Consider the following 18,184-nt stretch of genomic DNA (forward strand, 5'->3'; position numbering starts at 1 on the left):
GGATTTTATTTATCCCATATCTATGTAGCAGGAAAGAACATGTTGTCTAGAATATATTTTGAGGGGAGGGCTATCGGTTATGGATAGTCATAAAAGCTTATTGATACAGTGATGGATCCCAATGCATCAAAGCTATGAAGTGGTGACCGCCGTTCGTCAAATTCATGATGAACGGCAGTGTTCGCTATGCCACAAATCTTTCTCCGGCAGGGACTGCCGTAGGATTTCTGGCAAAGTGCACACAGAGGTACACGCCACTTGTCTGACGCTCCGGTTTCATGAAGAGGCGTACGCTTCATGAACGCCGCCAGTCTTGATACATTTTTTCTTTTACTTTGTCGAAGATGAGAATGCCTGGGCTGGTTTGGGCTGTCTCATAGTTAGAAGAAAATCTGTGAGAACGGTAGGCATATATGAGAGAGGGAGCATAATTAATTTAGTATCCCATCCAGCGGAGTAACGTGTCCAGGGATGAACTGCTGTCAGTGCATGCTCCATACAGTCCGTAGCATGTGACAACTGGTGGAGCAGAATGACGCCATGGCATCAACAAGGCCATAACCTAAAATAAAAATACAAACAGTTCATTATTGTGTTGAGATGTAGAGAGTAATAGAAATGTTGCTGGGAATGATGAGATTATAGATTAATGCACTGAGGTCTGATCACACGAGAGAAAAGTATGGATAATTTATTAGTTTTAGGGTGGAGTCATACTGTAGTATCACTCTCCCGGAGATCGCAACACAGTCCTCTGACCGGTCTTTTCCTCTTCTGACCTGAGCGTAACAGCATATATTTCTATGCAACTGTCACGCTCGGCTCAGGAGATCCGCCGGCCAGTCTGAGGATTGCGATGCGATCTTTGTGAAAGTAATACGGCAGTCTGACTGCACCCTTAAATATATTCTATTGCTAAAAGGTGCAGTAATACATAAAACCATGCCAACTGGCTACCACTTCAGCATGAGCTAAGCAGGCAGGTTGCATTTTAAGTCTACTGCCACTTTTCTATGTCTCTCAATATTAAAGGGATTGTTCAATGAAAACAATACAGGGAGATAGCAGAGCTGGGTTTGTCACAGAGTTAGTGGCAGAATTTATTGCAATGTATAAGGTTAAGCTGACCAGCAGTGTGGTACAGTTACCCAGCAATGTAGCAAAGCTAGGTTTGCCACAGAATCCAAGGCAGGCCAGTGGCACAGCAGAGTTGCCCAGTGATATGGCTGTGTTCATAGCAGCAAAAGCATTCACAGCCTCAGTAGACCAGAAGGAGAAGTTAGTACCTTTTTGGTCATATCAGTAAGGGTCTTAACAATGACTGAGAATTTCTTAAAGAGCTTTCCGTAATAGTTAACAAAGCCTATAACCTCTGCAAAACTTTGAGGCTTGTGGGTTGCACTCAATCCAGGACAGCCTGTACCTTAATGGGATCCATCTGAATTCCCGATGCCAAAGCCAAATGACCCCAAAAATGAATCTATTATACCTTAAACTTGCATTTCTCCAGTTTGCCAAATATATAATTGTCACAAAGAATTTGAAAGTCGAATATGCTCCTGATGATCCTCATGAGAACGCGAGTAAATCAATATGTCATCAAAGTAACTAACTACTAATTTACCCACTAGAGGGCAAAAAATGTAATTTATGAAATTCTGAAAAACTGAATGGCACCACCAAATTCTCAAAATGACCCTCGGGTGTACTGAAGGCAGTTTTCCACTTATCACCCTGCCAAATGCGTATGACGTTATATGCCCTCATCTAATCAAGCTTAGAAAAATATTTAGCTCCTGCTAGTTACCTAAAAAAGTCAGGTATAAGAGGCAAAGGATAAGAATTACGGATCTTATTAATCTTCCTTAAATCCAGGCAAGGACGCAAACCTCCATCTTTTTTCTTAACAAAGAAAAACTCCACATGAAACGTGGAACCTTTTAATATGGAGGTGAAGTGCTTCTAATCAGTGCAGGAATAGGAGAAATCAGACGCTAAGGTCTTCTGGCTCCTTCCTCTATGTCGCGGTAAACCCGTGACACCTTCATACAGTATAATGGAGCCCATGATCCTCTACAAAGTATGATGAAACCCTCATAAGGTCCATACAGTATTATGCACTCCCTATAATCCTCAATAGAGTATATTGCAGCCCCTATACAATCCAAATAGTATAATGCACTCCCCATAGTCCTTAATAGCATATAATGCAGCCCGTATATTGTACGTATAGTATAATGCACTCCACATAGTCCTTGATAAAGTATAATGCAGCACTAGAATATAATGCAGCTCCATAGTCCTCCAGTATCATGATCACCACGTACTCACTGATGTAACAAAAATACATTACTCTCCTCTCCCCGTTCCCCCTCTGCTACAGTTTCTGCCGCATATCTCCTCAGCAGCTCCACTGAACGGCACAGCATGGCGCATGGTGAAGTGACGTTATCACGCCAGCTGCATCAGAAGCAGAGGGGGAATGATGGGAGATAAAGCATCACCAGACACTCTCTCCTCCATCATTGCTGTCAACTGTATCAGCATCCATGATGCTGATACAGTTGAATAGCGGCGGTGTGCTATGTGGCTATTAGCGACATGCCACTGGCTGGGGTCCCTGGTGTAGTGGGGGCCCTAGGCAAATGCCTAGTTTGCCTGCCTCTAATGCCAGCCCTTCGCATGTTGGAGGTTTGACCCAAAAGGGGGGATGTGCTGAAGCCAAGGTTTGGTCCAGAATGGAAGTCATGTTCCTGGAAGAGGGCGTGGTTCAAAATAAAGTACGGACCACTGGATAAGAGACGACAAGTGAAAGAGGCGTGGCTGAAGGCGGAGTCGCCGGGAGTGACGAGTGACGTGGTGAGTATGTCAGGAGATTGGCCCCTGAAAGGGTGGGCTGAAGAGAAAAAGACCATGCAGAAGCTCATACTGTGGATAGTCTGCAGTGAGGCGAGTGAAGAGCAGCAGTGCGAACAAGTGACAGCAAAATTGACAGTTATTATGGATTCTGGAGGTGCAGATAAGCGAGTGCTGATCATCAGTATGCTGGAGGAGACAACGGTCTTGCACAGAAAAAATTTGGAGAAATGAAAAAAAGAGTGGAAAAGGGAGAAGACACGAAGAAGAGACAGGCGCCTTCATGAAATCAACCAATGGGTTACGGTGCAACCCCTGGGTTACAACCTAATGCCGGCAGCAGGAGTCAGGCGCAGTGAACCAGATAGGGACACCAGAGGATAGACCTCAGCCTGCAAATACCACCAAGAATTTGGCTCAGGGAGCTGCAGCCTTTGTGTGTGTAAACCAATCCCAGACAACCCCGCAGCAGGGTGAAAAAGTTGAAAAAGGGAGAAGATCATCCTTTACAGTCTGCATGGAGGATTGGGAGGACTCTGGAGAAGATTGAAACGTCTAGAAGGCTCCAGAATTCTTAAGTGAAGTCATGGTTGTAGATGAGGGGAAGAATTGAGTTCCGTCATACTCCATTTAACTCAAAAATGGCTGGAGACCAGGTGGGTCTCAAGATGACATCCGATAGTTGGGCGTTATTATTTTTTTCATTTTCTGAAGGTTGACGTTAACACCCTTGTGCCTTCTGTAGGCCTGCATGTGGTTGAGTATCAGAGGAATTAAAAGCAATACCTTTGAGGCTAAGGTATCCTGTTACAGCCTAGAACATTTAATTTTAATATTTAGGGGGTTTTTTTGTTGCCCTTTTTTTCTGCTGGACTGCAGGTGAAGTTATACAAAATGAGGACCGTGAGTTTTACGGACTGCATACATGTTTCCAGGGTCTTTACCAAGAAGGAACATTTCCAGTCCATATTAAAAGACTTTAGGAGTCCCTGTGACACTTTCAGACCATGGGGCAGAGTAACCCCACAGAAGCTGATTACAAATTTCACCCCCAGACAATGGGGCACAGTACCCCTACAGAAGGGGTTGTAGAGTACAAACAGTGGCTTAAAGGCACTGTACTTTCACAGGCGTGGATGCAGAGATCACACAGCGGCTTTTGGCACAGTACTCCCATAAATATGGGTTGCAGAGTACACACAGCGGCATTTGGCACAGTACTCCGACAAATATTGGTTGCAAAGTACACACAGCGGCTTTTTTGCAGAATGCGCAGTCAGATTCTGTCCCTCACTCCAGCTGCATCCTATCTCTAAACTAATAAAATTATAATGGCGGCGGTACTCGTGATGTGGCTTCTATATGTGTCGGGTCACGTGGTGCGCAGGCTGTTATGGTTCTGGAAGTGCCCACAGTCTAAAAGGTTGTTGATTATCTGTGCTGCAGCCTTTCAACAAGCTTTATTAGTCTGACGAACCCAAACAGGAAACCGGATGTATATGTATGTTTGGGATTTGGTACAGGACACTAGGTGTCCGGTATGGACTTCGATCTTTACTGGGCTCGCTCATCCATAACTGCTACATTGATTTGTATTTACTGCCGAGGACGTGATAGGATTCTGTCCTTTGACAATAGGAACCCTTTATCAAAGTATTCTTTGTGTAGCATAGCAACATTTTATTAAAGGGAACCTGTCACCCCGAAAATCGATGGTGAGGTAAGCCCACCAGCATCAGGGGCTTATCTACAGCATTCTGTAATGCTGTAGATAAGCCCCCGATGTTACCTGAAAAAGGAGAAAGAGACATTATATTATACTCACCCAGGGGCGGTCCCGCTGCTGGTCAGGTCAGATGGGCGTCTCTGGTCTGCTGCGGCGCCTCCCATCTTCATTACAAGACATCCTCTTCTGATCTTCAGCCACGGCTCCGGCGCAGGCGTACTTTGCTCTGCCCTCTTGAGGGTAGAGGATAGTACTGCAGTGCGCAGGCGCCGGAAAGGTCAGAGGCCCGGCGCCTGCGCACTGCAGTACTATCCTCTGCCCTCAACAGGGCAAAGTACACCTGCGCCGGAGCCGTGGCTGAAGATCAGAAGAGGACGTCTTGTAATGAAGATAGGAGGCGCCGCAGCGGACCAGAGACGCCCATCTGACCTGACCAGCAGCGGGACCGCCCCTGGGTGAGTATAATATAACGTCTTTTTCTCCTTTTTCAGGTAACATCGGGGGCTTATCTACAGCATTACAGAATGCTGCAGATAAGCCCCTGATGCCGGTGGGCTTACCTCACCCGCGATTTTCGGGGTGACAGGTTCCCTTTTAGTAGACAAAAAACCTCATGTTCTCAAATAGTTTGCAGATCATAAGGATCTAAAGCTATGAAACATGTACTAGGCCAAACATACTCACTTTTATTGAAATACTCTGCTCCATAACTTTTCTTGACTTCTTCTGATGCTTGTTGCCATAAAAGTTTAATACTTTGCTTATGTAACTCGGGATTTGTCAGTTCAGTTTTAAAAAAGCCAGGTTCAATTATAGAAACTTTTACTCCAAATGGAAGCATTTCACGGCTGAAAAAGAGGAGTAACGTAACTATACTTTATATACCACAATCACCAAAAGTGTGTCAGTCTTAAATGCAGATCTTTATGGTTGTCTTTATCTTACCTGGTTGTACAAATACCAAAGTGGGACATCTTAAACACTAGTGCACATCCTCAAGTGGATTCTAATTCTTTATTACACATAATATAATAATAATAATAATTTTTAATAATAATAATTTTTATTTATATAGTGCCAACATATTCCGCAGCGCTTTACAAATTATAGAGGGGACTTGTGCAGACAATAGACATTACAGCATAACAGAAATACAGTTCAAAACAGATACCAGAAGGAATGAGGGCCCTGCTCGCAAGCTTACAAACTATGAGGAAAAGGGGAGACGAGAGGTGTAAAAAATTGCGAAAGATGCTTCCCCAAACACATAATTTAAAATGCTTAAAAGGGATGTCCAGGCTTGGATTTCAAGTCCACTGTCACTCCATGTGACTGCAGACTTGTAAATCCTCACTTCGCACTGTGTGTGTGCTGTCAGGATTCTCTGATAAAGAAGCCGGAAGCAGGTGGTCATGTGGCAGCAAGTGTGCAATTTGCATTTTTCTGGCCACATGCCAACTAGACATATCCGGCCTCACCCAATTCACTTGTATTGAGCAAGGCCCCACATGTCTAGTCAGCACGTGACTGCATGTATGCAAATCACATACTTGTAATCAATCACCCACCCAGTCCCTGCGTCTGCAGCGGAAAATCGCGACAGCTTGAAGTTTGCGCGATGTGAGGATTCAAAAGTCTGCAGTCACATCGTGTGACATATTAATGAATATATCCCCTTCAGCTTATCCCATTGTGATCAAATGCTACCTAGAGGAATCCATTGTGTCAGATTTATTTACAGCTATGTTAGTGTCTGAATCAAAAGAGGATGGGACCTAACAGGATACACACCGTAGACTGTCAGAGAAGGATTCTATTCCATTCTTTGACATGCCATATCCTCCACTACTAACATTGGTTCTGCCGGCCGCACTGCCTACATTCACAAGACGTCCTTGTGCTTTCCGTATCATCGGCAACATATTGAGCGTCACATCAATAACTCCCAATAGATTTACGTTCAGAACCCTCAAAAAGTCATCTGTAGTCAGCCATTCATTGGCGGCTCCTGGAATCCCAATGCCTGCATTGTTCACCAGACCCCAAAGACCTGAAAGATGAAAGGAGCCAGAAATGAGATACTGTGGTTGCTATGAAGTCAGATAATTGCACTTATAGTTACTTGTTTCAATCCAAACATGAATAAACAATATTGTTAAAACTCTGTAAGCACAAACTGACATTGTAAACTAAGAACATAGGGAGCGATTCGTCTAAGTATTCACATTTGCCAGAATTGCCAATGTTTAGTCTGGTTCTGGCTGTCAAACACCCATGAGGGAGGAGGGGATATAGCAAACAAGTAGGTGTAATGGTGCACTGTGCTGTTTAGACATGCCAAGGATGCATCACACACCCTAATGAGTACAGCCAAACCAGATCTCCGCTTTGCACTGACGAGGGGCAGTACCCCGAAACACAGTGCAAATTGAGATTCTGGTTTGGCTGTTATCCTAAGTCATGTGACAAGACTCGTTAAAGGGTCAACATTGACTTGTAGGATTGCTACCTTCCAATAGGTGGCACTAGAGTTCTAGCTCTCTTCCTCTCTGCAGAGACAATTTGCATAATTAGCATATTACCCAGAGGAGCATTGCGGCTTTAAGTCTCCTCATCTCAGCATGCTTAGCATGTGCAAGGAGAAAAGATACTTCTTGGATAACATCCTAATTAGCATGATTCATTAATCTTTAGTTTTTGTAGAATGGAGATAGCGATTAGAGCACTAATGGTGTGAGTTTTAGAGATGCTATATCCCCTACAAGGCTATGTGCCCTGTCTATATTGCCTGTTTGAGATGACAGACTCTCTTTAATATCATCCTGTCTTTTTCTATATTATAGAACTGACATCTACGGTAATTTATTATATCTAGTGTTCTATTATACATTTCAAAAACCTGACCTGCACATCCAAACATAGACTGAGTGTGAACAGGTGCTGAACCCAGAGTCGCCAACTCGTATATAGTTAAGTAAAAAGGGCAGCACACTGCAGCGCCAAAACATGCAAACTTGAAAACACAAAATTTGAACTGCATTACTGCACTAGAAATATGAAAAATGAGAGCTTTTAGCGCTCTATTATAGTTGGTGTTTGATGAAATACCTGAATTGTAGTCAGTTAGTACCGTGCTAGTTATATCTATATATCTATATCCAAAGACATACTGATAGGGAATTTAGATTGTGAGCCCCATCGGGGACAGTGATAATGATGTGTGCAAAACTGTAAAGTGCTGCGGAATATGTTAGCGCTATATAATAATAAATATTATTATTATTATTGACATTTTTACTCCCTATGCTACTATTCTTTAGAAGACGACTTGTATCTGCTGGCGACTGCCACTACAGGGGCTAAGGTTCATATGTATTTAAAGGAGACCAGTCATTAGAGGACTATAAGGAAAGATCTGCCTAGTTTGGCGCAGTCTCTGGCCGGCTCTACCCTGCCTTATGTCTACCTTGGGAAAGAACTGTCAACAGGATGGAGAGAAGCCGGCCATGGAATGCATTGGACTAGTCAGGTCTCCACTTCCAGTCCTGACCAGCCTTTCAAACTATGTTTTCTCTAAAAACGCCAAAGCGAATTAAGAAAAAACATATGTGGCTGCAAACACACAGCCAGGCTCTGACTTAGGGCTCATACTCACTTGTGATAAAAAAAAACGGTCCGTAATCAGGACCGAAAAAAATTGGATGCAAACTATGCGATTGTCATGCGAGTTCAATGCGATTTTTAATCGCACCCTCCGTTTTACATCCGTATGACATCCGTATGTAATGCGTTTTTTTTCTCTGCAACTATTTTTGTACAATCATTTACAGGACCATTTACAGTGTTCTACCACAGAATGGTAAGGTATCTTTAAAAAACAGATGGAAAACGGATGGCCCGTATTCCGTGCGTTTTCTTATCGCACCCATTGACTTGCATTGGCGAGACTTTCAGCAAATCGCAGCATGCTGCAATTTTTTTCTCAGTCCGATTTCGGCTGAGAAAAAAAATCGCAAATGAGATGTCACCTTTTGAATAACGTTGGTCCGAGTGCAATCCGATTTTTTATCGGATTGCACTTGTCCGCTTTGCTCGCAAGTGAGTATGAGCCCTAATACTGCCTGTAGTTTGGGCAACATGAATCTAACGATAAGTTCTTTTTATACAACTTCTATTTACTTCTTTATGAATGTGTGTGAAATAATCTCACCTTAGTGGATCAAATCAATACAAAAGGAAAAAAAATGAATACCATCCAGGCATCACAAAGTTATGAATTTTTTTTGTTTACTTTTTTACCTTATTTTGCTTCCTTTTCTGCCAAACACATAGCTATCATATTGATAGCGCTTCAGCCATTCACTGAGCTCAGTGATTGGTTATATCACTGTTCACATAACATTTGTGCTGCAGACAAACAACAAAGATTGAATGAGCTGCGGAGACTTAGCACTTGACCTAGGGTAGGTGAATAAAACACAGTTTGTCTTTTCACAACATACTGCACTTGAGGACACAACTTTTATGAAACTGGAAACCAAATTAAAGAAGCATTTCAACAAAATGTTTATACTCTAAGCCTGTATTCATGTGTTACGTAGTCTAAATGTGCAAATATACTCACCGATTGGCATCTCCAGTCTTCAAAGTTTCTCTGGTCCTCTTCGCAGTCACATGACTTCTATGCCAACTTGCCAGATCACACTGGGTTCAATGTCAGGACGAGGGTCCATAGACCTCCATTGTAAAACCAACTGATGGCTCACACACAGACCCCAATGTGATCCAGCAAGTCAGAATAGAAGCCACGTAAGTGAGAAGGAGACCTGAGTAGCTCTGAATACAAGGAATAACTGCTAGTGGTGAGTATATTTATACACTTGCACTAAATTAGACATACATTTGGAAAGGTTTAGTAAATACATTTTTTGGGGAAGATGGTGCTGCCTTGACACATTTTCAATGTCAATGTATATGAATGTATATGAAGATTAAGAAAGTTTGAAATATTACTTCAAACATGAGATTATTGAATATCATTCTTACCTTTATCTTTGACTATATTAGAGACCCACTTAGTAGCAGATCTCACATTCTCACTATCAGTGACATCAAGGATGACGGTCTGCACTCTACTACATGTCTCATTCTTCAGATTTTCAGCCGCCTTCTCTGTCAAACAAGCTGCCAGAACCTTCATCCCACGTTTATCAAGTTGCTTGGCCAGCAGGTTTCCGAATCCAGTGTCGCATCCGGTGATGAAGACGTATTTGTCTGAGAGGTTCTCCAGTATCTTACTCTGTCTGTACCATCTGTACAGGAGGCCCAAACCCAACAATGCTAAAGCGAGGAACCACATGGCTGTAGCAGCACTCAATCACTGTTCTAAGCAAAAAGAGATAAGTCAATAATTGGGCAGAAACGACAGCATTTTTTAAAAGTTTCAAGTGGATTTTGAGATGTTAGTTAATTCATCTTTCTCCTGTGAACAATTCGCAGCGTTTTGTGGTACCAACAAAGTGAATGAGGTTTCTGAAACCTCATTCAGATGCTGCTTATTTTTTCCTTGCGAATTTGAACCTTCACCATGTCATTTCTTGCAGAGTTTTGCAACGTTTTTCACCCATTAAAATTAATAGGGAAAAAAACGTATAAGAAATGCATGCAAAAAAACAAGCAAAAATGTGCATAATTTATGCAGCACTTTTCCTGCCAACACTCCAGTATTTGCAGCAGACAAATTCAGCAAATACTGAATGTGTGCACATGCCCTAAAGATATATTCCCACTATGAGTTTTTGGTGAGTTTTTTTTTTTGCTGCGTATTTTCGAAAAACGCAAGTAACCCATATTACTTAGGCTACGTTCACACTAGCGTTCGGCTAGTGTGCGTCGCGCTAGCGTCGGGCGACGCAGCGGCGACGCACGCATCATGCGCCCCTATGTTTAACATTGGGGACGCATGCGTTTTTGCTTGTTGCGTTTTCCGACACGTGCGTCTTTTTTGACGCTAGCGTCGGACCAAGAAAACGCAACAAGTTGCATTTTTCTTGCGTCCGATTTTCGTCAAAAAACGACGCACGCGTCGAAAAACGCAGCGTTTTTGCGTGCATTTGCACGCGTTTTTCGGTGCGTTGTGCGTCGCGTCGCCGACGCAGCGGCGCACAACGCTAGTGTGAACGTAGCCTTAATGGGTGCAGAAAATCTGCAACACCAAAAACTCTCCCAAAGCTAATTGTGGGAACGTAGCCTGTCATATTCCATATTTCCCATTACAGCATGAAAGATATTTTTGGGAACGTGCTTTCAATGGACGATCTTTCTTTGACTGGTTACTGAATGGTAATAGTTCTAAACACACCTCACTATGACAGTCGGTCGTCTAAAACAAGCAATCACGTTGGTTAAAATCACCAATGTGATCAACTTTCGACTAATGTGCATGGCCATCTTTAGGCAAATTTATAAATGAGAAATTGCTATAATGTCTGTATCCTATGGGATTTTTTAAAGTTGTATCTGAGGCAAGCGAGTACATGAGTGAAATCAGGGGGAGCTTTATTGATGGCATTGTGAACTGAATGAAATATACACGAGAATGTGATTGTAGTTGAGTGTCATGGATTTTCTAGAAATGTTATAGTTAATTTATGTAATTCATGCAAAGTTTGATCATCAGCTAATGAGTAAAATTAATTTCACAAAACAATTAACAAATAATGTATTAAACGTGCTTATTATAATTTTTTTCACACTTTTTGTTTACGTTATTTTCTTTTTTTTGGAATAGTAATATCATCTTTCCTGAAAAAAAATCCTATAACTTTTACTTTTCGCCTTTTAATATTCTTGAATATATAGATATATCTGTAATATTACCAGTATATTTTCCCGGTAGAAGAACAAACTATTGAGATATTTGGGCAGAAAAAAATTATTTCATAGACAATAGTGCATATTGTAGCTCACTGTTAGGGCTCAAGCACATGGACGGTTTTCACAGATAACACTCATATCCGTGATATTCTATGGGGTTGTGCACCTGTCTAATTTTTGACATTTTCACGCACTGCCAGAATGAAAAGGGTGGAGAAACTGGTGTCTTCTCCACATCGAAGAAAAACTGATGCCACTCTGAACAAGCTCTGATCAGAGTCTCATCAGAATAATCGGTTTTCTTGACAGGAGAGAATGTAGTCATGTGCACCTACCTTCAGATCTTCATACCTGTCCGTACTTTCGGTCTGAATACTGTTCATGAAAAAGCGGACTGCACACGGACGCACTCAATCCGTTGTTATTCAATGGGACAGTGCAGATGAGCAATTTTTTTCACAGACTGAATCTACGCATGAAAAAAATGGATGCACAATAAAGAAAAATTGGATTTCTTGTGGTTCCTCAGTATAGCTTCCGATTTTTACAGATGTATTTGGAATTTTTTGTATAGGGGGCTATACTTAGGGTATGTGTCCATGGTAAGGATTACATCCGGATTAGCTGCAGACTTGATACTGCGTAAAGCTGCAGCGTTCAACCCACAGGGGATTTTATGAAATTTTCAGATTTTCAGATTTTTCAGATGACAAGGATCGTCAGTTGGATTGAGCGTACAATAAAGATATTAAAACGCAATGTGTATTTATTTCATTAAAATACTTTATTCATAATGTGTGTGTTTTTTTAACCCTTTATTACTATTGGATTAATAATAGATAGATGTCTTATTGACATCTCTCCATTATTAACCAGGCTTAATGTCACCTTACATTAACAAGGCGACATTAACCCTTTATTACCACATATCCTACCACTACTCGGAAGTGGGAAGAGAGAGGCTAAGTGTCAGAATAGGCATGTCTTACAGATGTGCCCTGTTAGGGTTGGCGGAACGCACCAAATATATTGTTTATTAAAAGGAATTGGTGCGTTCGCAACCCGGGATCCACCGTGCAGGAAAGTACCTGCTGCTAAATAATGGCGGCTCTATATGGCGGTATATACTAACTCTGTTAGCTTCACAGAGTAACCGCGAGAGGTGAGCTCTGTGCCCTGTTAGACTTTCACAGATGCACAGGCCAACTACCCAGATGTGAGCAGTGAGTGGTCATGCATGCATACTCAATCTCCTCGCCGGAGGAGCCAGCATTCTAGGGGCTTATTTCAGCCGGGTCCCCGAACACATTTATACACAATCTCCTCGCCGGAGGTGCCAGCATTCTAGGGGCTTATTTCAGCCGGGTCCCTGAACACATACAAACACATGACCATATTGGCGCAAGGCATATAGCAAGAGACGATACTAGCGCATGGCCGTGCGGTCATGCGCAGTTTATATAGTTGCAGCACAGGAAGCTGCTACTGAAGTTTTTGCCCTTTCAGGACCTTCCAGAAGGACCAATGGAAAGTGCTGCAGTACCTGAGCATGTTTTGCCCTTTCAGGATCTTCCAGAAGGACCAATGGAATGTACTGAAGCACCTGAGCATGTGACTGAACATGTGGCCCTCGACCTCCAATGGCAGACCCTGCCCTGGGCATGCGCAGTGTGAGTAAACAAGGACTTAGTCCCAGAGAGGCTCGCTCGCCGCAGATCAGTGCAGGGTACCATAGGAAAGCCAGAAAAGGCAGTAGTGACCCTATGCACCGAATCAGCCCCAGCGAGACGCTGGGAGCGACGTCTCCGCTGAGCAGAACCCACTGCGGCCGATACCGAATGGGAGACCGCAGCAGACACGGATCGAGATTCCCCCTGTGTAGCAGAGGAAACTCGACTCCTAACATTACCCCCCCTCCTAGGGCCCCCCCCTCCTTGAGCCTCACTACGCTCAAAAGCTGCGATAAGCAGCGGAGCCCGAATGTGCTCCACAGGCTCCCAGGTTCTATCCTCTGGGCCGTGACCCTTCCAGTCCACCAGATAAAATTTCTTGCCACGTACCACCTTGCACCCCACAATAGCATTCACCTCAAACTCATCCGTGGATGAACCCGATGTCCCAGCAGATGACTCGGAAAACCGGGACAAATGAACGGGCTTTAAGAGGGAAACGTGGAAAGTATCGGTGATACCAAGGCGTGGAGGAATAGCCAAACGGTAGACCACAGGGTTGACCTGTTCCAGAACCTTAAACGGGCCAATGTAGCGAGGAGCAAACTTAGTGGACTCAACTCGCAGCCTGATGTTACGGGCGGAGAGCCACACTAAGTCGCCAGGAGCAAAGACTGGAGCGGGGCGCCGGTGTGTATCAGCCGAAACCCTCATTCTCTCCTTGGAGGCCCGGATGGCATCCTGTGTGCGGTCCCAGATGTCACGTGCCTCCACCGCCCAGTCTGCCACCCTAGAATCGGTGGATGACACGGGCATGGGCACAGGGACACGCGGATGCTGGCCGTAATTAAGGAGAAAAGGAGTTTGACCAGTGGAATCGGCTACGGCGTTGTTCAGGGCAAATTCCGCCCAAGGTAGCAAAGATGCCCAGTCATCCTGCCTAGCAGAGACGAAATGTCGCAAATATGTCACCAGAGTCTGGTTGGTTCTCTCCACCAATCCATTCGTCTCGGGATGGTATGCAGAGGAGAGGTTTAACTCTATGCTGAGTAAACGGCAGAGCTCTCTCCAAAACCGAGATGCGAACTGGGGACCCCGATCGCTGACAATCTTATCAGGCATACCATGCAAACGGAAAACGTGTTTAATGAACAACACCGCCAAGGCCCGTGCTGAGGGTAACCGAGGAAGCGGCACCAAATGCACCATCTTGGAGAAGTGGTCGGTGACAACCCAAATAATGGAGCAGCCACGCGACTTGGGTAGACCCACCACAAAGTCCATCCCGACCATCTCCCAGGGCCTGTCTGCCACCGGTAGAGGGTAAAGCAACCCAGCAGGCCGTTGCCGAGGAGACCGATTCTGGGCGCAAGAAACGCACGCCTGAATATAGTCCTTGACATCTCGGGCCATATGCGGCCACCAGTATGTTCTCGCCAGAAGCTCAGATGTCCTCTTGGTCCCAAAATGCCCACCCACTCTGGAGGAGTGAGCCCAAGAGAGAACCTCCGGTCGCAAGTTAGCTGGTACGAAAGTCTTGCCCGGGGGCACAGACTCTAGTGAAACCGGAGCTACAGTTCTCAGGCTCTCAGAAGGGACAATAAGCCGAGGCTCCTCTTCCTCCTCCGATGACACCACGGAGCAGAAGAGAGCGTCAGCATGAACGTTCTTCTCCCCGGAGAGGAAATGGAGAGTAAAATGGAACCGGGAGAAGAACAGGGACCATCTAGCCTGGCGAGAATTCAGCCGCTGGGCCGTTTGCAGATACACCAAGTTCTTGTGGTCAGTGAAGACTTGGAAGGGAAAGCGAGCTCCCTCCAAGAGATGTCTCCACTCCGAAAAAGCCAACTTCATGGCCAGCAACTCCCTGTCCCCGATGGAATAATTCCTCTCCGCTGGTGTGAAGGTTTTGGAGAAGAAGAAGCAAGGATGCTTCCGACCTTGAGCATCCTTTTGGAAAAGGACTGCTCCAGCACCAACGGATGAGGCATCCACCTCCAAGATAAATGGCTTATCAACATCGGGGCGATGTAGGATGGGAGCGCTAGCGAAGTGTGACTTGATCGAGAGAAAGGCTTTGGAGACCTCCTCTGACCACAACTTGGGATTTGCTCCCTTCTTGGTGAGGGCAACCAAGGGAGCTACCAAAGTTGAGAAGTGTGGAATGAACTGGCGATAGTAATTAATGAACCCCATAAAGCGCTGCACCGCTTTAAGAGAATGGGGTTCTTGCCAGTCCATTACAGCCTGTAGCTTGGCAGGATCCATAGCCAAACCCTGGGCAGAGATGATATAACCAAGGAAAGGCAAGGACTCCTGCTCAAACACACACTTCTCCAACTTGGCGAAGAGGGAGTTTGCCCGTAAGAGGTCGAAGACTTTGCGAACATCTCTCCGATGGGAGTCAATATCTGGAGAGAAGATGAGAATATCATCCAGATAGACTACGACCGAGGTGGTGAGCATATCCCGGAAGATGTCGTTCACAAAGTCTTGGAAAACGGCTGGGGCATTACAGAGCCCGAAGGGCATCACCAGATATTCATAGTGCCCATCCCTGGTGTTAAAAGCCGTCTTCCATTCATCCCCCTCACGGATGCGAATCAGGTTGTAAGCACCCCGCAAATCTAACTTTGTAAATACCCTCGCTCCCCGTAGCCTATCAAACAGCTCAGATATCAGGGGTAGTGGGTACTTGTTCTTAACGGTGATGGCGTTAAGACCCCTGTAGTCTATGCATGGACGTAAGTCTCCAGTCTTCTTCTGTACGAAGAAGAACCCTGCCCCTGCCGGTGACACTGACTTCCTAATGAATCCTCTTGCCAGATTCTCCTGGATGTACTGGGACATTGCCTCCGTCTCCGGGAGAGATAACGGATAGACTCGACCCCGGGGAGGCTCAGCACCAGGCAAGAGGTCAATAGGACAGTCATAGGGGCGGTGAGGCGGAAGGGTCTCCGCAGCTCTTTTGGAGAACACATCTGCATAGGGCCAATAGTGTTTGGGGAGAGAGGATAGATCTGCGGGTACCTGTGTAGTAGCAACCTGAACGCACTCCCTCAGACATCTACCCTCGCAAGATTTACTCCAACCCAAAATTCTCCCAGAGGACCACTCAATATGAGGAGAATGGTAGCGAAGCCATGGTATCCCCAACAGGACCTCATCAATTCCCTCAGGAATGACTAATAGGGAGATTATCTCCTGATGTGATGGAGACACAGATAGCGTGAAAGGAATGGTTTGGTGGGTAATCTGTGAAGGTAGTGTTGACCCATTTACCACTCGAACGGTTACCGGCTTGGCGAGCATCACCAAGGGTATTGCGTGACGCTGGGCAAAAGGGGAAGACATAAAGTTACCCTCTGCCCCAGAATCCACGCATAGCTCGACCATAAGAGTGGATGGGCCTATGGTAATTGTCCCCTTGAAGGACAACTTTGAGGCAAACGTCGCCGTGTCTAGTGTACCTTCTCCAACTGCCACTAGACGCTGACGTTTCCCCGACCGCTGAGGACCCTTGGAGGCAAGGTGTCCTGACTGCTGGCAAACATGACGGACCTTATGTGCACGGGCAGACTGAGACTTGGATCCCGCTCGTGTCACCTCTAAGGCCTCATGTGACTCGGATGCCTGGACTGGAGATTCCAAAGGTTTGGCGAAGGTGGGAGCCAGCCGAAACCTCTGCCTACACTGGGCTCGCTCCAACCTCCGCTCGTTAAAACGGAGGTCAATACGAGTAGATACGGCTATGAGCTCCTCCAGTGTGGCGGGAATCTCCCTAGTGGCCAAAGCGTCCTTCACATGGTCAGCCAGCCCCCTCCAAAATACGGGAATGAGGGTTTTATCTGGCCATTCCAACTCAGACGCTAATGTCCGGAAGTGAACAGCAAAATGGCTGACCATGGTTGAACCCTGAGTCAAAGCCAGCAGTTGGAGCGTTGTATCATGGGTGACATGAGGTCCTAAAAAGACCTGTTTCAGAGTGTCCAGAAACCTAGGAACACTCCGCACCACATGATCGTTGCGCTCCCACAGCGGCGTAGCCCACTCCAACGCTCTGTCCGACAGGAGAGAGATTATGAATCCCACCTTTGCCCGCTCAGTAGGGAAACGTGCAGCCAGAAGCTCGAGGTGTATACCACATTGGCTCACGAAACCCCTACAGGACTTACTGTCCCCAGAGTATCTCTCAGGCAAAGGAAGGTGAGATAGGGTCGGAACAGAGGTGGCAGTGGGTAAAGCTGCTGCAGCCACGCTAGCAGCCTGAACAGCTATTGCGGTAACATCCACCGCCGAGGTTGCACGCTCAAGAGACGCCAACCGGCCCTCCAGCAGCTGGATGTACCCCTGCAATCGCTGTTCATCCGCCATTACTTAGCCAGATCCTGGCGCTAGTATACTGTTAGGGTTGGCGGAACACACCAAATATATTGTTTATTAAAAGGAATTGGTGCGTTCGCAACCCGGGATCCACCGTGCAGGAAAGTACCTGCTGCTAAATAATGGCGGCTCTATATGGCGGTATATACTAACTCTGTTAGCTTCACAGAGTAACCGCGAGAGGTGAGCTCTGTGCCCTGTTAGACTTTCACAGAGGCACAGGCCAACTACCCAGATGTGAGCAGTGAGTGGTCATGCATGCATACTCAATCTCCTCGCCGGAGGAGCCAGCATTCTAGGGGCTTATTTCAGCCGGGTCCCCGAACACATTTATACACAATCTCCTCGCCGGAGGTGCCAGCATTCTAGGGGCTTATTTCAGCCGGGTCCCTGAACACATACAAACACATGACCATATTGGCGCAAGGCATATAGCAAGAGACGATACTAGCGCATGGCCGTGCGGTCATGCGCAGTTTATATAGTTGCAGCACAGGAAGCTGCTACTGAAGTTTTTGCCCTTTCAGGACCTTCCAGAAGGACCAATGGAAAGTGCTGCAGTACCTGAGCATGTTTTGCCCTTTCAGGACCTTCCAGAAGGACCAATGGAATGTACTGCAGCACCTGAGCATGTGACTGAACATGTGGCCCTCGACCTCCAATGGGAGACCCT

At 45.5% G+C, this 18,184-nt stretch overlaps 1 pseudogene; it reads right to left on the reverse strand.

Annotated features, from left to right (window-relative positions):
- Positions 1-330: 330 nt before the first annotated feature.
- On the reverse strand, positions 331-9,941 carry LOC138671724 (retinol dehydrogenase 7-like; annotated as a pseudogene).
- Positions 9,942-18,184: the final 8,243 nt, after the last annotated feature.

This window comes from Ranitomeya imitator, chromosome 3 (genome assembly GCF_032444005.1).
Source record: "Ranitomeya imitator isolate aRanImi1 chromosome 3, aRanImi1.pri, whole genome shotgun sequence".
NCBI classification, from domain to species: domain Eukaryota; kingdom Metazoa; phylum Chordata; class Amphibia; order Anura; family Dendrobatidae; genus Ranitomeya; species Ranitomeya imitator.